The sequence below is a fragment of the Chrysochloris asiatica genome, unplaced genomic scaffold (assembly GCF_000296735.1).
Source record: "Chrysochloris asiatica unplaced genomic scaffold, ChrAsi1.0 scaffold00031, whole genome shotgun sequence".
In the NCBI taxonomy this organism is placed as follows: domain Eukaryota; kingdom Metazoa; phylum Chordata; class Mammalia; order Afrosoricida; family Chrysochloridae; genus Chrysochloris; species Chrysochloris asiatica.
In genome coordinates, this window is record NW_006408549.1 from 22,559,564 (window position 1) to 22,571,571 (window position 12,008).

The 12,008-nt window shown below is 37.4% G+C and overlaps 2 protein-coding genes across 4 annotated transcripts in view; one reads left to right on the forward strand and one right to left on the reverse strand.

The window, feature by feature from the left end:
- Positions 1 to 12,008, reverse strand: part of RALYL (RALY RNA binding protein-like) — a 1,110,405-nt gene that overhangs the window by 498,499 nt on the left and 599,898 nt on the right. The window lies entirely within an intron of this gene.
- Positions 1 to 12,008, forward strand: part of LOC102812749 — a 170,016-nt gene that overhangs the window by 125,405 nt on the left and 32,603 nt on the right. The window lies entirely within an intron of this gene.

Here is a 12,008-nt window from a genome sequence, read left to right on the forward strand (position 1 = left end):
GGGTCTTCCCCTTTTTTGTTGACTCTCCACTTTACCAAGTTTTGTCCTTCTCCAAGGACTGGTCTTTCCTCTTGACCTAAGCTATGTTATTTTCGATTGCCTCATATGCACGTGAAAGCTAGACAATGAATAATGAAGACCACAGAAGAATTGGTGCATTCGAATTATGGTGTTGGAGGAGAATACTAACGGTACCATGGATGGCCAGAAGAACAATCAAATCTGTGTTGGAGGAAGTGCAACCACAATGCTCCTTAGAAGACAAGATGGCCAGACTTTGTCTCTCAGACTTCAGAAATGTTATCAGGAAGGACTGTTTCTGGAGAAGGACATCACGCTTGATAAAGTGGAGGGTCAGTGAAAAAGAAGGAGACGCCCTGCCCCTCAATGAGATAGACTGGCATTTGGGCAGCAGCAATGGGCTCAAGTACAGCAGCAATTGTGAGGATGTCACAGGACTGGGTGGTATTTCACTCTGTTATATATGGGATCACTACGGGTCAGAACCTAACCAATGGCCACTAATAATACAACAAATACTATATTGTTGTTACGTGCCATTGAGTCATTTTCTACTCATAGCGATCATAACTCATAGGGTTACTGAGGAGCATCAGGTGGCTTTGAAGCACTAACCTTGTGGTTAGCAGTCCAGTTCTTATCCTATAGTATTACACCAGGAGATCCTTATATATAAGCTTACACAGGATAAGCACTGGACTGCTAACCACAAGATTGGCAGTTCAAATCCACTAGCTGCTCTGTGAGATGAGAAAGTGAGATGTGAGAAAGATGATGCTTTCTGCTCCTGTAAAGAATTACAGTCTTGGAAACCCTATATAGCAGATATGAGTACAAAGGGACTCAAGGGATCTAATAAAAACAATCTAAATTCTAACTGAGTGAATTCTTAAACTTTTATTTAGGAAGGCATTAAGCAAATAGAAAGAGTTTAGAATTTGGAAATGGTAGACCTGGATTCAAAACTCTACTCTGTGATTGTGGACTGTTGTTGTAGCTAAGTTCTGTTGAGTTGGTTCTGACTCATAGTAACTTGTATAGGATTTATGAGGTGTGGCTGGTGAGTTTGAACTGCTGACCTTGACTTATCCTATATTACCACACCAGGAATCTGACTAGTTAATTAAAATCCCTCAAATTTCTAGTTTTCTCACACGAAAATAGAAATCATAACCCTCCTAAGATTCTTTAACATTATAGCAGCTGGTATGCGGTAATACTCAACCATGCTAGTTCCCTTCCAGACTCAGGAGAGTATCCTGAAAATCAAATTTCTTAGATTCAAAGATTCTCCGATGAGCTTACCACATCTAACCCTGTATCAGCACCCAGTCCTCTGGAATGCAAGCACCTGCTCATTTGTGTTGACCTTGCATGATAAGGACCAAGACTGGACTGTATTTTTCTTTTTGACTCCAATATATAATAATGAGCTTGACACACTGGGCATATTTATTACTATATCAATTAAAGTTATTTATTGAGACAGAAAAAATTTTTAGGCAAACAAAATTTAATTTTTTTCCTGTTTTTATTAATAAGTTAGATTGAAGCATATTTAAATGAAGTGCAAAATGGTTATAGAATTATTGTCTGTTATAATTTGGGCCAGAAAAATGGCAACTACTATGGGTGAGAAAAGTCAAAGGTGCACTGAAGGAATTGGCAAGGATCAAGACCCCAGGAATTGATGGAATTTAAATTAACTCTTTCAAGAAAGTGAGGCGGCACAGGAGGCATTCACTCATCTCTGCCAAGAAATTTGGAAAACAACTATCTTGCCAACTGATTGGAAGAAATCCATATTTTTGCCCATTCCAAAGAGAGGTGACCCAATGGAATGTAGAAATCATTGGACAATATCTTTTATATCTCATGCAAGTAAAGTTTATTACAGAAATGGCTGCAAGCATACATTGACAGAGAACTTCGAGAAGTTCAAGCAGGATTCAGAAGAGGCCATGGAATGAGGGATATCATTGCTGATGTCCGATAGACCCTGGCTGAAATCAGAGAATACCAGAAAGATGTTTACCTGTACTTTATTGACTATGCAAAGGCTTTTGATTGTGTGGATCATAACAAGCTATGTACAACATTGCAAAGTATGAGTATTTCGGAACACTTAATTGTGCTCATGAGGAATCTGTACCTGGACCAAGAGGCCGTTGTTTGAACAGAACAAGGGAACACTGCATGGTTTAAAATTAAGAAAGGTATGAGACCGGGTTGTATTCTTTCACCATACTGATTCAACCTGTATGCTGAGCAAATAATCTGAGAATCTGGCTTATAAAAAGAAAAACATGGCATCAGGATTGGAGGAAGACTCAGTAACAACCTGTGATATGCAGATGATACAGCCTTGCTTCCTGAAAGTGAAGAGGACTTAAAATATTTACTGATGAAGATCAAAGACCATAGACTTCAGTATGGATTACATCTCAATCTAAAGAAAACACAAATCCTCACCACTGGACCAATAAACAGCATTCTTATCAATGGGGAAAAGACTGAAGTTGTCAAGGACTTCAGTCTTCTTGGATCAACTATCAACATCCATGGAAGCAGCAGTCAAGAAATCAAATGACGTATTGCATTTGGCAAATCTGCTGCACAAGACCTTTTAAAAGTGTTGAAGAGCAAGGATATCAGCTTGAGGACTAAGGTGCCCCTGACCCAAGCCATGGTATTTTCAATAACCTCATATACATGCAAAAGCTGGACAGTGAAAGAACTGATGCATTTGAGTTATGGTGTTGTAGGAGAATATTGAGAGTGCCATGGGCTGCCAAAAGAACCAACAGATCTGTGTTGGAAGAAGTGCAGCCAGAGTTCTCCTTGGAGGCCAGGATGGCCAAATTTTGTGTCTCATACTTCAGACTTATTGTCAGGAGGGACCAGTCACTGTAGAAGGATACCATGTCTAGTAAGGTGGAGGGTCAGAGAAAAAGAGGAAGACGCCTATCGAGATAAATTGGCAAAGTGGCAGCATCAATGGGCTCAAGCGTGGCAACAATTGTGAGGTTGGCCCAGGACCAGGCAAGTTGTTTCATTCTGTTGTGCATGGGGTCTCAATGAGTTGGTGCCGATTCGATGGCACCTAACAACAACATTGTGTGTGTGCGTGTGTATGTATGGGCATACATGTGTATATATATGTATGGTGTCCTGGTGTGATGCTTTAGTGTATGTACTAATGACAAAGTTGGTTTGAACCACAAGGTGGGTGGTTCATACCCATCAACTGCTCCTCAGAATCATGAAACAGGGTTGCTATGAGTTGGAATCCATTTAACAGCACATAACAACAATATATAAAAGATAAATTTAAATAGCTGCATTAGTATATTAACATGAACCTGGAAGCAGCCCTTTGAGGATGAAGATTCACATCTGATGAAGAAGTGAAGACAGTAGGGTATCCGTGACTCACAGCTCAGCTGAAAACATTTCTTAAATATGTTGACAAATGGACAAAGTGTATTGAAAAGCAAGGAGGTTATGTTGAAAAATGATGTATTTGTCTTGTCTAAAATTTGATTGAAATAAGTTCTACAACCAGATTGTGGATAATTTTTGATTCACCCTAGTAATATATATGTGTGTGTGTACATGTACATATGTGTATCCATACATATGCACACACATATTGGCCTTACTTCCCTCATTAAGAAAAATAAAACAGGTGTAGTTACTTTCCTTCAGTAACAATCAATATTATTATCATTGTTATGAATTGATAATGTTGTTGTTTTTAAGTGCCATTGAGTTGGTTCTGAACCATAGTGCCCTTGTATAGGGTTTCCAAGGAGCAGCAGGTGAGTTTGAACCATCGACCTTGTGGTTCAAAACAACTTTGGAGTCCCATACATTAGCCCACAGCACCACAACAGGATGCATAAATTGATAATTTCCACCAATAATGTTGAAAATTACAGTCATTAATAAAAATTTACTGAGTTCATGCAATGACTTTAGAATGTACACAGCACCAAATTAGCCTTTTCCCAGAGGATTTTTATTCCAAATTAGGCAGGCAGACCAGACATAAACATAGAGAAAGAAGGTTAATGCATTCAGGAAAAGAATGAGTGACATCACGGGAAGTTCATCAATACCTGAGACTAAAGAGGAATGCAAGAGATTCTGAATTCCTAACTGCAATTCATCAGTAACATATATAAAAAATTACCTGTAACAAACCCAAGGACTCAAGCACACAGTCTAAGGAAAGATTAACACAAATGTCTCAAGTGAAATAAAACCCCCAAGTATTATTAATCACTGAGAAATCAGAAAAGCAAGAACAAGGTTTGGCCTTATGCTGGATGCTGAGTAGTATGGCATAGAACAAGGCTGCTTTAGGGCAAACTATTCATACAAAGATTTTGTGGAAATGAAAAATCAACTGTCTAGAAGCCTCTAAGAAGGTAAAACGAGATGGAAGGAAATAGACTTTTAACTGATCTATTCTCTCTATGTGATCTTTATTTTCATTTCATTTTATAATTTAATACATGGATCTCAGTTTTTAATGTAAGCTTTACCTAAGGGTCTATTGCTTCTTATAGGTATCTCAGGTAATGACAAAATAAACTTATTTCAGTGAAAAACAAACTTGAAGAAAATAAACCTAAATATTCAAACTATTCTAAAAAATAAGAACAAATAATTAAAAAATGATATAATTGTATAATTCCGAATGATATTTGAAACAGGTTAGAAATTAAGTGAACATTAAAACATTTACTTCCATAGGTTTATTTGCATGCTCCTGTTGCTAGGTGTTGTTGAGTTGGTTCTCACTCACAGTGATCCTATAACAACAAGAAACACTCATGTTCCTGCGCCATCTTCACAATTGTTACATTTGAGCCCATTGTTGCTTCCACTGTGTCATCCATATCACTGAGAATCTTCCTCTTTTTTTCAGACCCTCCACTTTACAAAGTACCTGTATATGTGCTGTTATATAATCTATTCTAGTATTATCCAGATTTTTGTTTTTTGTTTTTTTTACAATTTCAATATATATTCTCTATAATCAAGTATGGGGCTACCTTAAATTTTGTAACCATGGATTATAGTTCAGGTTCTAAACCTTTCCAGTTGAATAACTGTGGTTAATAACTTCGCCATTCCCAAACCTCTGTTTTCTTGACTATTCAATAATTTACATCACAAAATTGTTGCAAGGATTTAATGAGGCAATACATTTAAGCCTCCTAGCTCACTGCCAGACATATACTAGGTATTCAAAAAAAATGTTAGTTTCTTTCTAATACAGGAAGAAAGGAATATGGCTTATAGTAATACAGGGATGTTTTCTTGAGTCATCCAGAAATATAAAACAGTGCAGAGACCACTATAAGTTCTGAGAAGTAGAGACAGTTTTTCCAGAGCAATTATTGCAGTATTCTATAATTCTTCATTACTGCAACGTAAAATTAGTTTTTGGAAGAAAATCCATAAGTCTCAGTAATCCATAAAATTCAGGGAATGGAAATGTTCTTGCATTATTTAAAAATTAATTGCATTCTACTAGGGAGCATTATCCAGGGTCTCTGTGAGTTGGGACCAACTCACAGCACACAATAATAACACAGATTAGGGCACACAATCTCTGACGTTTATTGAGTTGATTTGGCAGCCTTAAAAAAATTTACAAATGGACTAAAGCTATGGCAATTGAGAGTGCATGAACTTATTTGAGTTTATGATATCTGGCTTACTTTCTATCAATCAAAGTGAATCAATACTATACAAAGGTACCACTTCCATAAATTCATTTTATTACCCATATTCAAGAATTAAATAATTTGGAAACTATTCCAACTCAACAATCTGCAAGCATTCTTAGCCAAGCCAATCATGATCTTGATTTCAGTAAGTTTATATGTGAGCCAAATTGCAGAAAATCTTCTATTCCTTGAAAAGAGCACTGCTTGATCAGAAGATTGAGAGTATGGTTTGTCAGTCCTTACCAGGAAAATAGAACATAAAGCCAAAAAATCAAAGACCCAAATGACTCAAGGTATCACAACATGTTGGTTGGTTAGTTGTGTGCTATTGAGTGAGTCTCAACTCATAGTGACCCTGTATAGAGTTTCGAGGAGTCCTGGTGTGGCCCTGTGGAGTAATGCGTTACACTGCAAGGTTGTTTGGACTGCAAAGTCATTTGAACAGCAAGGTTGATGGTTCAAGCTCATCCCCACTCCTCGGAAACCCTATACAACATCGCTATGAGTTGGAACTGACTCGACAGCAATTAACAACAACAATAGTGCTTCTGAGCCTGTAAATCTTTATGGGAACAAAAAGCCTCATCTTTCTCCCTCAGTAGATTCCACTAGTAGACTCAAACAAATGAGTTGCCCAGCTCATAATCCACTGTGCTACCAAGGCTCCTTATTATAACATGTAGCAAGACAAAATGAGAAAAGAGTAAAAAAAAAATCATTAGTTATTTAGGAATGATGGGTGGGAGAACCTTCAACAAGGATTTTGTTGTTGGTAGGTGGCATCGAGCAGGTATCGACACATAGCTATCCTATGCACAATACAACAAAAAACTGCCTGGTTCTGGGTCAACCTCATATGGTATGTATGGAGTCCTGGTATGGTGCTGTAGGATAAGCACTTGACTATAAGGTCTGTTTGAACTGCAAGGTCAGCAGTTCAAACTCACCAGTTGCTCCTCAGAAACCCTCTACAGGGGCACTAGGAGTTGGAACTGACTCGACGGCACTTAACAACAACAACTATATCTCAATATATATCCTAAAAGGCAATGCAACTTCAGTCTTATTTTCTGGGACATTTATTTTCTTTTACCTAGAATATTCAGCCATATGTAAGAAGTCTAATAATCTTCAGGCATCATACCATTTTCTATCTAATGTGTATGGGGAGACCACAAGTAGACATGATGGTTAGCAATTCTTGTCATTGAGTACTCCCAAACAGTTGTTGTTAGGTATCATTGAGTTGGCTCTGACTCATAGTCACTCTATGCACAACAAAACACTGCACTATGTTCTAGTCCTGCACTATGCAGCCATTGTGGGTCTTCCTCTGTTTTGCTGACCCTTTCCCAAACATGTTCTTCTTCAGGAATTGGTCCCGCCTGACAACATGTCCAAAGTACATGAGAGGACGATTTACCATCCTTGTTTCTAAGGAGCATTCTGGCTGCACATCCTCTGAGACAGGTGTGTATGCTTTTCTGACAGCCCATTCAATAGTCTTCACCAGCCATATATTAAATGCCTCAATCATTTTGTTTTGGTCTTCCTTTTTCACTGGACAGTTGTCACTACTGAAAATACCATGGGTTGGGTCAGGTGCACCCTAGTTCTCAAAGAGACATCTTTAAAACTTTAAGGACGTCCTTTGCAACAGATCTTCCCAAAACATTATTTGATTTCTTAACTGTTGCTTACAGGAGCATTAAACTCCTAGTGTGGCCCTGTAGAGTCAGTACTGAACTGTGAACCACAAGGCTGGAAGTTCAAACCCACCAGCTGCTCCGTCGAAACCATATACAGAGTCGCTGTGTGTCAAAACAGACTTGACAGCACATAACAACAGCAACAATATAGGAGCATTGACTGCATATCCAAATAAAAAAATCTTTGAAGGTTTCCATTTTTTTTCTCCATTTATCAAGATGTTATTTCTTGGTGAAGTTGTGAAGATTTTTGTCTCTTTATGTTGAGGTGTTATCCATACTAGACTCCCAGACTAGACACCTGATAGGACAGAGAACAAGATTCCAGATGATTCCAACTTCCATCCTCATTCTTTACAGTTCACATTTGTGCACCCCGATCTTGTAGAGCTGAGACATACCTCCTGCTGTGGAATTAAGTGCTTTCAAGTTCTGACCACAGAACCTGTGAGCATACTAAAATGGTTTCAGTTAGGCAGCAATAGTAATTAGAACAATATTTATGATCATTTTCAGAGTATTCCTATATTATATTCTTCATCTGTGGACATTATTTAGAGAATACTGGTAAAAAAAATAACAAAAATATAAAGTTAGGCATTGGACTGCTAAGTACAAGGTCAATAGTTCAAGCCACCACTCTCTCTGGGGGAGACAAATTAGGCTGTCTTCTTCCATGAAGATTTCCAATCTTAGAAACCCTATGAGTAGGAATTAACTCATTGGCAGTGTGTTCCTTTGTTTTGGTAGACTATAAAAAGATAACTGTCATTAACAGTTTATTTGCTGACTTCAAGCACAGAATGAATAAATAAATGAAATGATGGTAAAATCATATATGTCTGCGGTGTCTCTGGTAGCGTTGTGGTTATGAATCGGGCTGTGAAACTTAAGGTCAGCAGTTCGAAACTACCAGCTGTTCCGCGGAAGAAAGATGAGGCTTTCTGCTCCCATATAGATTTACAGCCTTGGAAACCCTGTACAGGGTCACTATGGGTCGGAACTGACTCAACAGCACTTAAAAACAACAACAGTCACCTGTGACTACTGAGAAAAAATTGAGATGTGCTATAAGTATAAAATGTATACTAGCATTTGAAGACTTAGTATGAAAAAGATGTAAACTAAATATCATTAATAATTTTATGTTGATTCCATTGTCAAATGATATTTTCAGTAATCATTTTCACATTGAGTCCAAACTGAAATAATAGTTTGAGTAGTGGGTACCTAAAATACATTGTTAAGATTCATTTTACACATTTCTTGACATGTTTAATAATTATAGAGTAGGGAAGACACAAACTTTTATCTGCAGCTTACATCTGTGGCTCACATATATCTATTGGACAGCACTAGAGTAAATCATACACTTTCTTGGAAAATTACTAGATAATTACTAATAAAAAAAATAACACATAGAAGAACAGAACTAATTAACAGTTCTCACCTTGCCATAATTTTCTCAAATTCTGAGAAGTGAGAAGACTGATTTTAGTTTATCCAATGATTTTTATAACCTTGGCTGTTAACATGAGACTTTTCACTGCTTCTTTTCCCAATATAAGAATTAAACACCAACCAAAAGATTTGGTGTTAAAAAACAACACATAATAAAGTTGGCAGTAAATGTCATAGTTTAGGTGCTGAATTTAAAAAAGTAAGGAAGTTCTATTTACCATATTTTGAAGTATTATGCAAAATCCTGATTAGATTATTTTCTGTATTTCTACAATAAAATATTATGAATCAAACCTTCTCATAGCTTTTCTTGCTGTTATTATTAATTAAAATTTTTTTCTGTTTTTCTTATTAATGTAAATGATTTATATTTTCTGAATGTGGCACTGTAAGATAAACATTGGACGGGTTTAACCACAAGGTCAACAGTTGAAGCCCACCAGCCACTCTTGGAGATCGATACAGGGTCACTATGAGTCGAAATGACTAGTGGCATACAACAACAAGTTTCCATACCATATAAAGCAAAGCTGAGAGTGAAAAAAATGTAGTAAGTAATCTCTATACAGAATATCAACATAATGGGAACTATTATAAGAAGGGAAAAAAAAGAATGTATATTAACATTTTGGAGTCCCGGTGTAGCACTGCGTGTTAATGCACTGGACTGCAAAGTTGCTTTGAACCACAACATCAGCGTTTCAAGCGTATCAGCAGCTCCTCAGAAACCCTATAGAGGGTTGCTATGGATTGGAGCTGACACGATGGCACTGAACATCAACAACAAATGAACAAATTAAATGAAAGAAAACTAAAAGTTATTTTAAATAAAATTGTGGAAGTTTCCCTTTTGAATGTTCAGAAAATTTAGCAAACTTGAATCAGATATTTTAGTCTTTCTGTCAAAGCCCACACAAACCCTAACCACAAGCTGATTTATTATTTCTTTGCCAACTAACACAGTCCTCTCTTTTCTGCCTGCCATTCCTCTGTCACTCTTAATGCTAGACTTCACTCTACCTGCCAGGCTGTTACACAGCTGCCACCAGTTTCATCTTAAAAGCCTGACATTTAGCCTTTCCCCCTCAGCTTCAGTCAATCAACTATTTGAACTTTGTGAATGTACCTTGCAAAATAGGTGAAAAGTGTCAGCTTGACTAAAAACTGTGAGATTGACTGTTTTCTTCCCTTGAGGAAGTGTGTAATTATGCCAAATGCAACTGTTGGCCTGCTTGTCTGATGGCCTTTCTGTCATGTGCTCTCCTCAGAAAGATCTGGAAGCTGTCAGATAACAGCTGTGTGACGCAGTTGGTGTCACCTCTGGGAAAACACCTGTCAGCTTCTATGTACAGTCAAAAGTTCAGTGAACAAGAAAACAGTCAAGGCAGATGAACTGCATAAGAGAAATATTATAGACTAGAAAGCAAATTGGTCTGGAATTCTGCCAGTATACAACCAGTGATTATGTTCTTAAACAGTGCTAGGTTCTGAATCACAAATAGAGAGTTAGAGTCAAGGATTCAAATGTCTTTAGGAGCAAGGCAGGGATTTGTGAAAAGACTAGCTATTATTATTACTGCTACTACTATTATTAAGGAACCTTGATTATAAGTCTGGCTGCTTATGCCAAGATCAGCAGTTTGAAACTACCAGCTGTTTCATGGGAGAAAGATGAGGCTTTCTGCTCCCGTAAATATTTACAGCCTCAGAAACCCTATACATGGTCACTATGAGTTGGAACCAACTCCACCACCACTATTATCACATAGGTTGTTGGTAAGTACCATGGAGTCAGTTCTGACTCATAGTAACCCTGCACAGGTTTCCGAGGCTGTAAATCTTTACAGGAGCAGAACGCCTCATCTTTCTCCCGCGAAACCACTGGTAGTTTTGAACTGCTGACCTTGAGGTTGGCAGCCTGACTCGTAACCACTAAGCTACCAGAGCTCCTTATTATCACATTTATCAAGGGCTTATTATATGCAGATACTGCAAGCAATTTAACCTTTACAAAAATGCTACAATGTAGATACTGTTATTCTCTTATTTTATGGATAAGTATATTGATGCATAGTGTAACATGACCAAAGTCACACACCAAGAAAAGTTGGGATTCAAATTCACCTTGTAGACCTTAATCCATACTGCTACAGGCAGTAGTGAAGATGGTTCAACCTGAAGTGCAAATGCATTGCCTAAAGGTATTCAATTCTGGCCAAGAGAAAACAAATGCATCTGCCATCCTGATTCAGCCACTGATTTGCCTACAACCTTAGCAAACTAAGAGTTGGCACATTAAAAAAAAAAAAAATTCAACCATGTGTTCTCATGTAGTCTAAAATTGAAAACAAATATCTAACTATACAATAGAATTTTGTTTGTAGTAATCAAAGCACAAGCTTTAAAAATATATATTTTTGTATTTATTTGCCACATCCCTCAACCCTAATCACTGTTAGCATTGTTTGCATTTCTAGGGTAATGCAGAAACTAATGTAAAATTTTAGAGTATGCATAAATGAGAGGTGCTCATTTATACAGTTTTAAATTGGGAATACTAATGAATTTTTATTTTTGAGCCAGCCAGTAAGTCACTGAAGAAAAAACAATACACTCTGTGTTCTTTATAGATTATTTTATGATAAAATATTCGTTGTGAAGTGACATCAAGCCATTCTGACTCATAGCGACCCTGAACAGAGTTTCTGAGGAGCAGCTGGTGAATTTGAACCACCGACCTTGCAGTTCAGATAGACAGCTCATGATCACACAGCGTCACACCAGGACTTCATGATCAAACATAGGACTGTTGAAACTTCCATTTTTAATATTGTTAGAAGCCATGGAGTTGATTCATAGACTCCAATGTGACCAAGTAGAACTTCCCCAAACAGTTTCCTAGGCAGTAATCTTTTAGAAACTTGTCCCAGGTCCATTCTCTTTTGGAGTGACTGCAGCTGGTTGTTTTGAACTGTTGACCTTTTGGTTACCATCTGAATGCTTACTAGATGTGCAACCCATTATAAAAATTTTTCTTTTATAATTTTTTACAAAGGATGTGATGGAATAACTA